A 15,587-nucleotide genomic window follows, 5' to 3' on the forward strand; every position below is an offset into this window, starting at 1 on the left:
ACTGCTCCAATCAGCTAGTGTCCGTGTTGAGAGCTGTTTAGCTAGGTATTAATTTTGATCACGTACACATGTGTATGGTTGTGTTTTGAAGGCATCTGGGTTGGTGGGGTTTTCTTTTTCACCTCACCCTCCACCTCCGGATGCCAACCTGTTGGTTGATCACCTGCGTGTCCATTCCTGCTTTATCAGATGATTAAACTCAGATGATTAAAATATACCGTTTACCTCTACAATGGCTATTTTATTTCCTCACTGCCCGTTACATGCTGGCATTTTCCTGCGTTCCAGAGAAAGCAGGGCAAACTCCTGGGAGAATTCAGAAGAGAATACTGTTCCCTTCCTGACGCAATTCAAAGGGCTTGCTGGATCATTACAGTAATTTTAGAATCTGTGAAAACCCCTCTGGCCCCCAGAAGGTGTTGAAGGCATAGGAAGGGAGCAATGGACTTGAAAGGTTTCTTCCCATCTGGCAATTCCCTCAATGACCAAGCTGAAAGAGGGCTGCAGAGAGGGAAGGCTCAAGCAGTATTATGAGGGCAGCTTCCCACTCATGTTCAGGAAGCCATTGAGACAAAGGGCTCACAGCAGTGGCCACATGGTCAGGAGACTCCACAAACATGTGGCTTCCTCTGTTGTTTCCTCACAATTAATTCGTTCTCTCTCTCTCTCTCTCTCTCTCTCTCTCTCTCTCTCTCTGTGTGTGTGTGTGTGTGTGTGTGTGTGTGTGTGTGTGTAGGTAACAACACTGAAGGTGTAAAAGAAAAAAAAGAAAAATAATTGACTTACCTTTTCAAAATCATTTAAAGAGTCAATTCTAATAAAATAGCCTAAAGCATTTATCTTCACTTCATGAGAGAGAGAGAGAGAGAGAGAGAGAGAGAGAGAGAGAGAGAGAAAGGAGCCTATATCTAGAGAGTAACACAAAGATGAGTTTTACGTGCATCTTCTATCCCATGACATCACTGAACCATAGAATATTTAAGAAGACATTAATCCTCTATTGTCAAAGTTTTATCTGCAGTCTTTTCTTCTTTCAAGAGCTGCCTATGATAACTGAATTAATTTGGGAAATGTTTGTGGTGTCTTTGAGAATGACAAGGTCCCTTTGACACTTTAGTGGTCTTAGGTCAGGGAGCTAGGGTTCTAGAACCTTGCAGGCTAGCAACATTCTCTCAAGGCAGCTCCTATCAGGCTCTTGTCTAGCAAAACCCAAAACAATAATTTTTATGGTTGCAGGGTGTTTGAAAGAAGCAATTTATTATTGGCAGCTTATGAGCAAAGAGGAAGACTGAACTCCTGTGCAGGACGGGTCCCTGGGCATGGGACACCATTAAAGGTCATTGTCATGGGTTTAGTAAAACTTTACTGGATAGAAGAGTACAGAAGAAAGAAGAGTTGGACACTCCTCAGCTCAGGTGTCCAGGTGCCTGGAAGATTCAGTGATGGCTTTAGTGTGGTCTCTAGGGAAATGACACTCCTTTAGGAGAAAAGAGAGAAGGAAAAGAAATCCAGACTCACCTTCTGCCATCCCTAGCCTCTGGCCATTGCAGAACCAAAGATATTTTGGCTTAGATACTTCTGGGAACTGAGTCTCTAGCAAGAACGGGGCTCTGGTGTTTCCAGGGCTATTTCTGGCTTTTACACATTAAAGAAACTGCTCATGTTCTGGGGTCTTGATGCTTTGAAACTGTCCTCCTGAGAATATTGAAAAGCAATGTGATATGATTGGCAATGCTCTAGGAGTTCTTGTGTCGTTTGTGACTTATCAAATTTCTATAAACATATCTTTGTCTTCACCTGAAACTAGTAAGGACATAGAGACTACCCCTCCATACACTTTCACAAATTTTAAGAAGAAACAATGAAAAGGTTCGAGTAATCATTGATATCATCAATTACCATAAGTAATAAAAAATTCATGATGGTTTCTGTAAGAAAAGTATAATCATGTAGACTTCTTTTAGAGGTACATTTTGACATTAGCTTGAGTAACATGGAGGTTTCATATTTTCTATATGTATTTTTTTCTGATTTCTGGTTTCACAGAGGGAGTTCTTGTGTTTTCTTTGTTTTTATAAATTTCATCAGTAATCACCATCATTTATACATATACCTTTTATTGGCAATGTTCTTATAATAAAGTTTTAAATAAAAATTTAGATAGTCTTCATCAGTGCTACATATGCGTATATAGCCTATTTTATATATGCTTACATATGACATCATATGGATGGTGGCTATGATTGACTATATCTGCTGTGTATATGGTTTCAAGGAAATATATGCATGTTTTCAAGGATTCAGGACATGAGAAACTGCCCATGTGCCCAAGATCGATTGTCTTATACTCATGCACATACAGACATCACTAAGCATATTCAGCAGGAAAAAAAACAAACAGAAATGACTTTGCTGAATTGCACTTATATATTCAATTATCCCACTTAATATATTGTAATAATATGTAATAACTTATATATTCAATTATTTTTGTATTGGAATATACAGTCTTTGCTAATATAATGTGAACTTGGTATAGTATAAAATTTTAATGTGATATGGACACTTACATTTGTAGACCAGAAATGCAAAACTTGTTTAACAATAAAAAGCCCTTCATACTGTTCCATTGTGAATGATTCTGGAAGAAAAGGGAGTGTGGCGTGAACATGGGGAAGCAAAAGAAAACGAGGAAATATGCTTCTATGAAGCGAATGCTTAGTCTCAGAGATGAGCGACTTAAAGGAAAGGTTAGGTTGAAAACAAAAAAGAGAGAAAAGGAAGACTCGCGTGTGCAGAAGGAGAGAAGTCCCAAGCATCCTTCCTTCATGTTCTCCCAGAATAATACACAGCTGGGTCCACCTGACCGCATCCTTGTGGATGACAACTCCATCCACTTTTCCATTAAAAGCCAAACTGGACTTAGTGCAGTCCATGATGAACTGTCTGTGTGCGAAGTGTATCCCTTGTGTAATTGATTGTGTAAAGGCTGAAATTGAGAAATTGGGACAGACATATCGAGTGGCACTAAGAATCGCCAAGGATCCATGATTTGATCAATTACCATGTACACACAAAGGAACCTATGCAGATGACGCCTGGTACAGAGAGTAACTTGCACAAGTGCTACATTGTGGCCACAGTTGACCCTGAGCTCAAAAGAAGAATCTGGAAGATCCCAGCATTACTATCTCGTACATTTCTAACCACAGATAGAAGATCGTTGGATGCCAGATGACTACTGATCCCCTCCTTCTAATTCTCACTCCACAGAATCTGCCTGCCATTCTTGGACCAGCTTTTTCTCATCAGTTAATTAAACACACTTTGTGATTTAAAACAAAAACAAAAACAAACAAAAAAACTTCATGCGATTTACTAGATTAGCCATGTAGAAACATTGACAATTTAGATAGAAACATGTAACATAATACAACACCTGTCTGTGAAAATACTTTGTTCTAATAAAAGCATCAACAATGATGTGTCATTAGCACTATTTGAAAGACTATTCTTACTAATATTTTCATACAGTATATTTTGGTATATGCAGGCAATAACAATTGATTAAAAAAATAGGCTCTGAATTTGAAGCAGAGTGGGAAGGGTTATAAGGGATGGTTTGGAGAAAGGAAAGGGAAGAGAGAAATGGTGTAATTAAAAAATAATTTTAAAACTGTTACACAAAAATATCCCACAGTGCACCTAAAGGGGAGGAAAAATAAGGGGGAGGGGGAGTTGGGGAGAATTGAAGGGATAAAATTGATTGAAAAACCATTATATACAGGTTTCAAAAAGAATGAAGAAGAATATCCTAGAGAAAGAGAAGGAGCATTGACATAAGGAGGAAACAATTTAGAAAACTAATTTTCCCTGGTTTTCCATGACTTTGTCTTTGTCTTATCATGGGAGCTCTGTACTACTCCCTACACTCTGCCCCACAATGATTCTGTACACCATACCCTCTCATCCCCTGCCCACGGACCAGCGTCCACATTCCCTTCTTCTTTTATGTTCTAGCAATTAGATAACAAGTTGAATATTTGAATATAGATCTTGTTTCCTGAGGTTTTTATTAATACACTTAGTCATGTTTAACTGAATGTACCTAGATGTTTCTTCTTCTACCTGCCACGTTTACCTATACTTTGTAGTCCGTGGCTTTCACCCTGTAATGGCAAAACACTTTCTTATCTCTAGCCTGGTTTTTATTTCTTTAAATTTTGTAAATTTTGAAAATATCTATCTATTCATCTATCTATCTATCTATCTATCTATCTACCTATCTATCTATCTATCAATCTATCTATCATCTACCCATCCATCCATCCATCCATCTATCCATATATCTATTCCTAATGAGAACTAGGGAAATATAAATGGTGTCAAAATGCTCATAAACTGAAGAATGGAGAGATAGATCAGCTGAGTAAGAGTGGTAACTACTCCTGCAGAGTAGGCAGTTTTGGATCTCAGTTCACACATGGCAGCTCACAACTGTCTAGACTTCCTCTTGCTGATCTGATACCCTTTTCTGGGTTCCAGAGGCACTACACACTCAAGGTGAACATCACCCAGACAAACATAATAAAAAAAAAAATACAATCGCACCATCAGCAGCATTATGGTTCAGAACGTGAAGCGCATTGGTAGCAAATTTGAAGCATAAATTTGATAAAATGTGTAGCCCAAGGTGACCTCAAACTAAAGGTCTCCCCACTTCCCATCCCTCTAGAATCCAAGATCATATATGTGTCCTAGTATACCTGGATATGGGTGTAATCTTTTTTAACTTCTTTAGTTTTGAGGTTCCAGCCTATCTATCTATATATCTATATCTATATCTATATCTATATCTATATCTATATCTATATCTATATCTATATCTATTTACAAACATGCAGCACTATCATATTGAGGACAACCCCAAAATGATGCAAAGCCTCGAGCTTTGTTTACCTGCTGTTGGAATGAAGTACTGCTTCCAGGGAGGAGGAGGTGCTATTACAGGAAACGCAGAAGGCTAAGAGGAAGTTCCTATGAAGAAACATGACCCCTTTCTTTGTACCCAATTTACCTGTATTTAGTCAGGGTCAAGAGAGAACAAAGTACTGATGCAGATGGCCACATCCCAGTCCCACATCCCAAAATATATAGAGAAGAGATGCAAATTTGATGATGACAAACACTAGTTTCCTAAAAAGTGCACTGTATTGGCTATGTAACTGTTTATAGCTTATACGTGAGTGTTCAGCTCTGATACACTTTATCAATATGTATGAGGATATTAAAATTAATGTATCTTGGGAAGATCAATACAATTACAAACATCAGGAAAAAATGTCTGTACTTCATGTTTCTTGTCTACCAATATGAAATGTTTAAATCTAGAGGACCATGTTTGGAAATTTACTTTGAATGTGGTTATAATGAATACTTGAGTTTGTTTTAAGTGTATATGCACAAATTTGTGGCCTTGTTGTAGTAGGAGGAACCTGATTTTGCTTGAGGTATCTGTATGTGGATCACTGTGTTGGTCCTGTGGTGTCATGAGTTTACTGGCAATAATACATGTTATAAGAATACAAATCAAGGACGTAGGGATCATCTTCCCTAGGAAATACATCTTCACACGAAGGCTTGCCTATGCATAACTTACACTTGACAGAACTTCATGGGCTTCCCCATCCTATGACATCACTAGTGTATGATTTCTAATTACGAGTATCTCTCCAAGGAATCTTCCATTTCACATTTTATTTCATGGTTTACAAAGTCCCTAGCCTCATGCAATGCCTTGAAATCCTCAAGGTAGTTGAGCATATGTCTTAATGAGACATGGACAGCAGCTAGTAAAAGTCTAGTAGAATGTGTCAGAACTGGGCGTTAGACCTGTAGTTCAGATTCCGAGCCATGTGTTCACTACTACATGCTGAAAGTCCATCCGTGAGTGGTCTTCTACTCCCAGTGACTGGTTTTCTAGTTTACTCCAGACAAGAAATTCCCACTGCATCACTCAGATCAACAGAGCTTTTGTAGAACAAGAGAAGGACATTTTATCAATTCACCATTTGAGATAAAAAAAAAAAAAGCCATGACTTCAGCAGGTGTGAGCGGTCAGCAGGTGTGAGCGGTCAGCAGGTGTGAGCGGTCAGCAGGTGGGAGGTGTGAGCGGTCAGCAGGTGGGAGCGGTCAGCAGGTGGGAGCAGCTGCCCTTGCCTCCTTCTCTTCCACCCACTCAGAAACAGTTTTAATAGCGTGCATACATGCCAGTGGGGTGTCAAGGACTTAGGAGAGTGTCCTAACTATGGGAATTGGTTAATCATTTCACCTGATGTGTAAGATTCACTTATTTTATTGCTAAAGCATTTTAAAAGTAATAAAAATAGGGGATAGGTTTTGGGAAATTTTCATTGAAATTATAGCGAGTAAAGACACTGCTTTCATGCTTTCTGTAGGTTAGGCAGTATATGGGTATATACTGTGTTATTATTTTTACATCACAAGTAAGCTGTGTTCCTTTGATTTTATTTTCATATATTTATTTTTCAGTAATTTACTAATTTTATTCAATTTACAGCCTGATCACAGCCCTCTCTATACTCTCCTCCCAGTCCCACCCTTACTAATCTGTCCCCTGATTACCTTCTCCCCTTTCTCCTCAGAGAAGGGGAGTCCACTTTAGTTACCGCCTCACCCTAGAATATCCTGTCCCAGCCAAACTAAGCACATCCGCTCCCACTGAGGCACAACCAGGCCATCCAGATACAGGGAAGGAGATCTAATGGCAAGGAATAGACTCCACTTGTTATAGGACCCACATGAAGACCAAGCTGCACATTTGCTATAAATTATTATTTATTGTGTGGGGACATGCACAGACCAAGGCATCCGTGGAAGTCTGAGGACAACTTTGTGAAATTATCTCTTTCTACCATGTGGGTTCTGGAGATGGAATTAAAGTCTTCAGACTTGTAGGCAAGCACTTATACCTGATGAACCATCTCGCCAGCCTAGAAATATGGTCTTTTTAGGCTGTGTTGAAAGAACCACGCTGTATTAAATCAATACACATTTTCTGCTTGGGTTAATTCAGTAGCAGGGATGGCAAGGCTTGGAAGGATGAGAGAAATGAGAACCTGGGCATTTGTTCCCTCCCTGCTGTGGCTTAGGCACACCATTGTCTTGGCTTTGTCATGCTGCTGGTAGCTATACATGTTCTATTCACACAGTTGGGTTCTGTGTTCTTGTAAGCACACTTAGGAGTAAATAGCCACACTCCCTTATTCAGTAGTTTGGGGATACAGGTAGACCTTGACCCGTTCATTCTCTGTTTAGAATTCAATAACCACACACATGCTTGAAACCATTCTCCTTCAGTAGAGTGTCATACACACCTCAGATGATGCCCACAAAGGGTATATCGTCACCGCCATGGCCTCTCTCTGCTCACCGCTCATTTGTTGCCACCCTTTAATGATTCTGTTCTAGCTTTAGAGGATCTATAGTAACTACTCCTCAACTCGACTTCTGTCTTCCTGTGATTTCCAGTGATTTTGTATTCCCTATGCTCTTTGGATATTCTGAAGCTTAGGAGTCACCTAAGGAGACTTCTGATTGCCTTCAGGTGGCCACACGTGGTTATTTTTAATACATCATCTCATTTTGTTCATCTCCTAGTAATTGGTACCCAGAGCTCAGGATCGTTCCTTTCCTCTCTCTTCCTCCAGCCATCTGCAATCACCCCCCCAACCCCTGCCAAATTTTCTAATTGTTTAGAAGAAAATGACTTGTCAATATTTGAATTATTCCTAATGATCTATGCATTCTTTCCAAAGAAGGTGTAGCATATACTTACTCAAGAAATAAGCATAGGATTTAAATAGTGTGAGACTCCCCCTGTGGAAATGAAAGCAAACTTACTTCTACGGGACATATGCACAACTTCCCAGGACACATGTGGGTATGTCTGCATATCTGCTATAGCTAATATTCGAGTTCATTCTTAAGCAAATCTGTTTAGCCTTTCCAGCAGGCCTCCACAATAATAAAATTGTCAAGCCATTTTTCTTTAATAATTACTGACAACAGCTATAAATCCCTAAACTGGTCAATAACCTATAACCCAGCACCTTTCAAAATGGAATGTGAGAAATTTATGTTCTCTCGGAGAATGGCTTGTATATAATGTCCCAGACAGCAGTGCCTCCTGGGTAAGACCACCTTTTTTGAGCAATAACACAACCACAGTGGCGTGGAGCTCTCCCTCTGTCCTCCCTCCCCCATGTGTAACGTCTGAGACGGCTTTTTTTTTTTTTTTGGAAGGTTTGAATCACGCCCAACTTAACATATTGGGTGCTACCTTAGCACGTACAGCACTAAACCACCCCACAGCTCATTAACCTTTAGACTATAAAAAGGGGGGAAGAAAAAAACCTTGCAAAAACGTCAGTTTAACTTTCCATTTCAATAACAGGGTTTGGGGTTAACAAAGAAGAAAAGAAAAAAGAAAAGAAAACCCAACGAAACCTCAGGCCGTGTGGTCATTATTATTAGGAATCATTCGTGATTGTTTTAAGCCATAAAGTAAAGTCTAGAAAGAAAACTAAATTTAAGTTGCATCTTTGACACTGAATTGATTATGTTGTGTTTTTCAAAAATAGACAGTAGCATGAAATTATGCAGAAGTGTAAATGAAACAATCACAATGCGTATTTTAATATCTCCTAGCGTTCAATGAGTTCCCACTCATCAGTCAGTCCATGTGGGGCTTCGTCCGCTGCAAACGCATCAGGGGATCAAATAGAAGGGCAGAAGCCTGTTAGTGTTTGGCATTAGCTGGCCCAGTCTCCATTTTACAGGTGTTCCCCCCACTCCCTGAAGCCCACCCTCTTGGAACAAAGGTGACTCTCACAGTATCCAAAATTGTCGAAATGATGGTACTCTTTCTAGATTATTTGACACGCAATGTCTCTTTAAGACACAGCAGTTTTACGCATTAAAAATTATTAAGTGTCCACATTACCCTAGAATTATGAAGACCTAGAGCTTTCCTCTTCTCCATTGCCGTCATGAAGAACAGACAGAAGGAAACGTCTCCTTTAGGAAAAGAAGTATATGGATCCAACCAGAGTCTTTTAGACCTGGGACAAGGGGTTTCCTAGATACTCACCTTGACCATACTGGGGGCATGAAACACCATTAGAAACCCTGTCTTGTCACACTAAGGCTTTATGTGTATGTGTATAGACATATAAACATACCAAGTGCACATAAACACAAAAACACATAAACATAAATACAAATACACAGACACACACACACACATACACACACACACACACACGCACACACGCACACACACACATGTGTACATGGATGTTTGAGAAGGTAGCTAAAGTCCTAGGCTATTCACTGAGGCTAAGAAGACAAGGGCCTTAGGTAATTTTCAATAGATATGGAATTGGAGTAGAACCGGGGAAGGATGTGATTCTTCGTGCATCTGTGTGAATCCTAAATGTTAGTTCCTGAAGGAAAGCCTTTCGAGAAGACATGTGCTTGATGAAGAGAGTCAGTTGACTTTTTTCTCTCCCTTCTCACTGCCAGACTCTGAAATTTTATTATTAATGCAGCCTGCAATAAACATCATTCCTACTTGTTGGGCAAGGGCATTCTGGATTCTACTGTTGGGGAAAAAAATCTAGTGGGGAAGGAAGATAATTTGAGTTACAGAAAATCGTGTGTACTTTTGAAGCCCCTGGAAGAATATCATCAAGGGGCAAAGAGAGTTGGGGAGCAAATGCGGGTTCCCTAAAACCAGTGCGGTATTCCTGATATGTGTTACCGTGTGGCATAGGGCCATCGGGCTTACTGGTTTCTTGAGCAGCACTCAGACTCAAAGGCTCAGGCTGAAGCCCTCCCAGTAGCTCTGCTACACAGAAGGATGCTGGAAATCCACGCTAGAGGTAAGAGGGCAGCCAATAGGAGGCTATGAAAAGAACTGTGGCTTTTCAAATAAAGGTGGGGTGTTTCCGCCTCTCACATCATCTCTTGCCCACCAGTCCTGCCTCAGCCAATGCTCCTTCACTTTTGCCAGGTGCAATAAAAATGACAATAGCAATAGTTATCAGTCACACGATAACTTAAAAGATAAAAGCAATAATGACTGCCAATCCTATTTTACCATTAAATCCATACTCCCATTGCTCAGTATTATGTGGCAAATATCAAGATTTTTCCAGGAAATTTTAAATGTGTTTAATGAAGAAATGTAAAAATGAAACTATTCATAACGCTCCAAAACAATTAGAAAGATTGGTGTTGCCGCTGCTCCCAGGATGTCTGGAGACAAAAAAGGTAGTTGAAAACTTTAATAGAAAAATAAAACAACAAAACAACAACAAACCCAAAACAAAACAACCAACCAATCAGCAAGCAAATAAAACAAAACAAAAAACAAACAAACAGGAAAATTATGTTGTACTCAAACCATTTCGGCCCTTTCAGGACCTATTATTTTCATGTTTGAAAAACAAAGAGAAGGTATTTTCAAAAGTAAAGACGCAATGTCAGAGTGTCAGTCCTCCTGTACTCTTCAACACGTAGTGGGGTTCTCCTAAGAGCAGGCATTTTACCAACTTTCTCACTGCAAATTGCTGGCATAGGAACCTATAGCCGCCAAATCCAGTGATGACGCCATCCATAGGCGACAAGGACCCGCACATCTGTTGCCATGGCAACCTCTATACATTACCAGCGTTCACCTGACCCCCCTTACCTCTTACCTGTGCACAGTGGTGTGTGTGATTACAAGTAATTTAGAAAAAATAATTATCTATCTATCTATCTATCTATATATATACACACACACACATACACACACACACACACACACACACACACACACTTTGCTTTGTTTTCTAGATGTGTATATGGCTGTAGTGATGTGGCATTTTTTATGCCTTGAAGTTTAAGTATAAATTTCAATTAGGCAAACTTTACTCACACATTTATGTGGCCAATTCCTATATTACTGAAGAGGTGTAAGTTTGTATATAGCCTTTGGAAAACAATTTGGCATTATGGGGTTAGGGTAAAATTTTTTTGATTTAGTAACCATTGTAGGAATGTGTCATAAGGATGTAAACCTAAAATTAAAAAATATATATATGGTTGAAGATGCTGTCCTAAAATACCTCTTACAAACAAATGAAAATAACCTCATTTGCAAACCCATAAAGACATAAACGCAAAGACAACAATTATAGGACAGTGCAGTATTCGTACTTAATGGAACTTTATGTGTGTGGTGACAATAGTACTTAAAAGCTTGATGACATAGAAATGCACAAATAATTTGTCGAGGCAGGATAAGTTGCATACATACCTTGGTACATAGCTTCTAGATGTGTATCTATGTGTGTTTTCTAGATCTCTCTCTCTCTCTCTCTCTCTCTCTCTCTCTCTCTCTCTCTCTCTCTCTGTCTGATACACACACACACACTCTCACACTCACACATATACTCACACACACTAACACTCACACACACACTCACACACACACTCACACACTCACACACACACACACACACACACACACACACACACACACACACACACACAAATAGTGCATAAGCAGTAAAGCAACGTTGTTCCGGATATATTCCCATACTCTAAAGGAGTAAAGGTCTGCATAGTTACGAAATACAGTAACTAGTTTTGGATTGATGAATCAATTTCTACTACAGATAAGATATAGATATAAATGATACATATTATATTTTTATTTTACATATGATTATTCATTTACAGTATTTTCTTTTACTAACTCTTAAGAATCCACTGAAATTCACATTCTTCTGCTTTATTAATCTGGCAAAGCTGATGCACTTTTGTCCTTGTTAGAAACGTCAAGGTTTCAAGGGAAGAGTGATGGCCAGATGGATTTTTAATTCCATTAGACAGGAGTCATACAACCTCATGATCAGAGGAGGAGCATTGTGAGATAATCGCGACAGACGTTGCAAACACTAATGCCATTTCTTACCCATAACTCCTGCCACAGTCACCCATAGTTGCAAAGACTGTTGGGAAAGAGGTTGGGGGATGGAAATCTGTGTCTGTCTGCACCTATGAGATAGGAAGAAAATGGTCATGGAGTTATGAGAGAAAAGCATCTGCACTCTGTCTTGTCACACAGATCGCCTTGCATATTTGTGATGCTGAGAGTAGTTTAACCATTTAACCCTCCAGTAAAGACGCCGTTTCTTTGGTCGAAGCTGGAAAGTGAAGTACTGAGTAGTTGGACAGACTTGGCCTTATATGTCATCACTGGGCCATCACTGGGCCCCACTGGGCCATCACTGGGCCCCAGCTGTTGGCATACCTGGGTCTTTCACACGTTTCTTACAGGGGCATTTTCTGTTCTTGAAATGCAGGTTGAGTTGAGGAAACACAATTCACACATGAACTTACATAGACGCACGACACAACTTTTCAATTTTCTTGCTGGTAAAACGTCTACTTTAGTTCCACCTTTCAAGGATGCTTCCTTCCATAGCTCCCTGACTGGAACTGATTTCATACTGTGTTTTCTGTCATCTGCTGCACTAAGGAAGCTGCTGGTGGGGTGACCTTTACCTGTACGCTGTCACCTTTAGGGGTTAAAATCAAACGAAGACTTTCAATTAGGCACCCCGAATCCCTGGCATTCCTGTGATTTCTAGAGTATATAAACTACAGTATATTTGAGTGTATTATCTGGTTGTGAGTCGACCATTTCTACCAGCGAAATCTGTTTCCTCATAGAAATGCTTGAGTCTCCCTTGAAGCAGGAAGGTACATTTAAAGAGCCCGCAGATTATTGACACAGTGGAAGCTGAGGATGTGATCAAGGATGAACGGTTTTGAGAAAAGGACTCAGAAGCAGAACTGAAGGACTCCTACTACCAGATGTTGGAACACTGTGAGTCTGGGTAAGAAAGTAAATATTTTAATAACAATAACTCCAGTTCATTAAACCCATGAAATCACAAGGATAATAAAAATACCACATAGGTCACTTTTTGAGGGGAACGATGATTTCTTAGTTTTTTACATTAGTCCGCGTCTATATTTAGTAGTTTGCACTTGTGATTTGGTGCATACATGCAGTGTGGAGGAAAACTCCATCCATGTGAGTTCTGAGGCAGGATGTCAGTCCATCAAGCTTAGAGGCCTTGCCCCCGGAGCTCTCACATAGGCTCCTAGGCATTCTTCTGTAAACCAGTAAGCAAAGAATAGTATCAAATGTCTACGATGACATTTATATATCTACTGTAGTCATGGTGACTAAATAGTATATGACTTAATATGGAATCAATTCACCTAGCTAATAAAAGGGGGGAGGTGACAGCGAAAGACCAAATCAGTTACTCCCAACCCCTTAAAGAACTTTCTGCTCTGTGAAGACGAAATTCTTTAATTTACAAGTCACAGAACCAATGTTGATTTTCTCAGGCCCGAAGGACTCGAACAGAGGATAAAGGGATAAAACTCCTGGTGAAGAGTTAAAGAACAAAGCTTGCAAAATAGGCCAGATGATTCTATTTACAGATGTGCAAGAGGCAGGGGCATGAATAGAAAAAGGAGTAACCAAGGTAACAGAGCGCCACAGGACAACTGTACAAGATTATACACCAACTATGGGTAAGATTTTTAATATGCCACCTCATGTAATCCCAATGTTCCCAGAGCCTCCATGGGAAACCCTCGTTTCATGAATCCGGAATTCAAGGGAAGTAATTGTGTCTTATCGCACACAAGAAATCGATAAGATCAGTGTTTAAATATAAAATCGAAAAACAAATGAAAGTAATTCACTCTAACAAAGGGCTTATCTTCACACTTGCTCGGAATTAAGTTAATAGTGATGTCCAGTAGCAAAACCTCTGAGGAAAGAGTCCCTTGGAGCAGGAAAGACACTTGGTCCTCAGCCTAGCCATGCTGGATCTTACCACAAATATGAAATATGCCCCAGGAACATTAACTGTAAGTTTATTGGTGCTATTCTTACAAGAAGAATGTAGGGTTTTTTTTTTTTAATATACCTAACGATAGCAACTAGGGTTCTTCATTAGTTTTTATTAAAATAATTCTTGGGTAAAACTGTTAATGTGGATGCTTTTAATATAGATGGGTACCTTTCAACTTTTCATAAACTTTGAAAAAACACATATAAAGCAACACCTAGAGTGTTACTTAAATTAATTTGCTATGCACATATAAAACCCTCTAAGGATGCCTCTCCCTTGGTGCAAATCTACTGTTTTACTTAGAGAATAAGACATGAAAACAAAGATTAGTAAGTTGCTTAATAATATGAAATTACAAATTAGGAAGCCAATAAAGAGCACACATGGATATCTCGGTTCTCACAGCTCAGTTTTCCTCCTCATTATCATTACACAATCATGGTCTCTCTTTCTAGCTTCTTTGGAATAAAATAATCTCACAGAAAGCTCTGTGGGTAGCTGAGCCTATTGTGGACAAGAGCATTTTACAATGTAGAAATGGTGTCTGTGTTGTAAATAGAGGTGATAATTTCTATTAATCTATCTAGAGTATCCCCTGGCATTTGGTTTGAGGAGGGTTTTGTTGTCATTTAATTATACATGTCATTTCAGTTGTCTAATGTATGGAAACATTCACAGGACAGCTGTTGAAAACCTCTGAGCTAGTGCTGCTCCCAAAGCAGCACTTTGAAACATGAACTTGAGGATATGAAGTCAACCACCCATCAGCAGAGTCATTTAGATAACTAATCCCTGAGACGGAAAATCCTATTGAATCTTAAAGATTAAACAAAACAATTCTATACAGACATAGTCAGGAAGCTGAATTTTCAAAACAATTTCTTATGAAGAATACAAAACAATTCGAAACTGTGCACAATGGTATATGCCTATAATCATGGTAGTTGAGAGGCAGAGACAGGAATATTGCCCAAACTTCAAGGCCATTTTTTGCAATAAGTTTATTAAGCCAGAGCCACCTAGGATGACTCTACTCACAAAAGGAACACAGGGACAAACAAGCAAATGAAACTAAAAGCAATAAAAATCAACAAACAGAACAAAACAAAAACTATGTGCAGAAAAGCAACTTGAGGGGTTGGGGATTTGGCTCAGTGGTAGAGTGCTTGCCTAGGAAGCGCAAGGCCCTGGGTTCGGTCCCCAGCTCCGAAAAAAAAGAATTAAAAAAAAAAAAAAAAAAAAGAAAAGCAACTTGGACAGGGCCATATCTCCCTGCTAGCAGGTTTCCCACGTATCCCTGGGTTCATGACCAGCACTGCCAAACAGCAAACAAACTAATAAGCAGACAGGCAAACAACAGCTCTTAGGGCAAACAAGACAGCTCAATGAGTGGAAATGCTCACTGTGCAAACCTGAGGACAATTCACTTGGAAAAAGAAAACCAACTTTTCAAAGCTGTCTATCCTCCAACCAACACCACACAAATCTCTTTCTGTCCCTATGTTTCTCTCTGTCTCTGTCTCTCACAGTCTCTCTCTCACACAGGTAATAACAATAATACAATTACAACATTTA

The 15,587-nt window shown here is 39.4% G+C and overlaps 1 pseudogene; it reads left to right on the plus strand.

Moving 5' to 3' along the window:
• Nucleotides 1–2,669: 2,669 nt before the first annotated feature.
• Nucleotides 2,670–3,320, plus strand: LOC116910367 (annotated as a pseudogene).
• Nucleotides 3,321–15,587: the final 12,267 nt, after the last annotated feature.

The sequence above is a fragment of the Rattus rattus genome, chromosome 9, assembly GCF_011064425.1.
Source record: "Rattus rattus isolate New Zealand chromosome 9, Rrattus_CSIRO_v1, whole genome shotgun sequence".
In the NCBI taxonomy this organism is placed as follows: domain Eukaryota; kingdom Metazoa; phylum Chordata; class Mammalia; order Rodentia; family Muridae; genus Rattus; species Rattus rattus.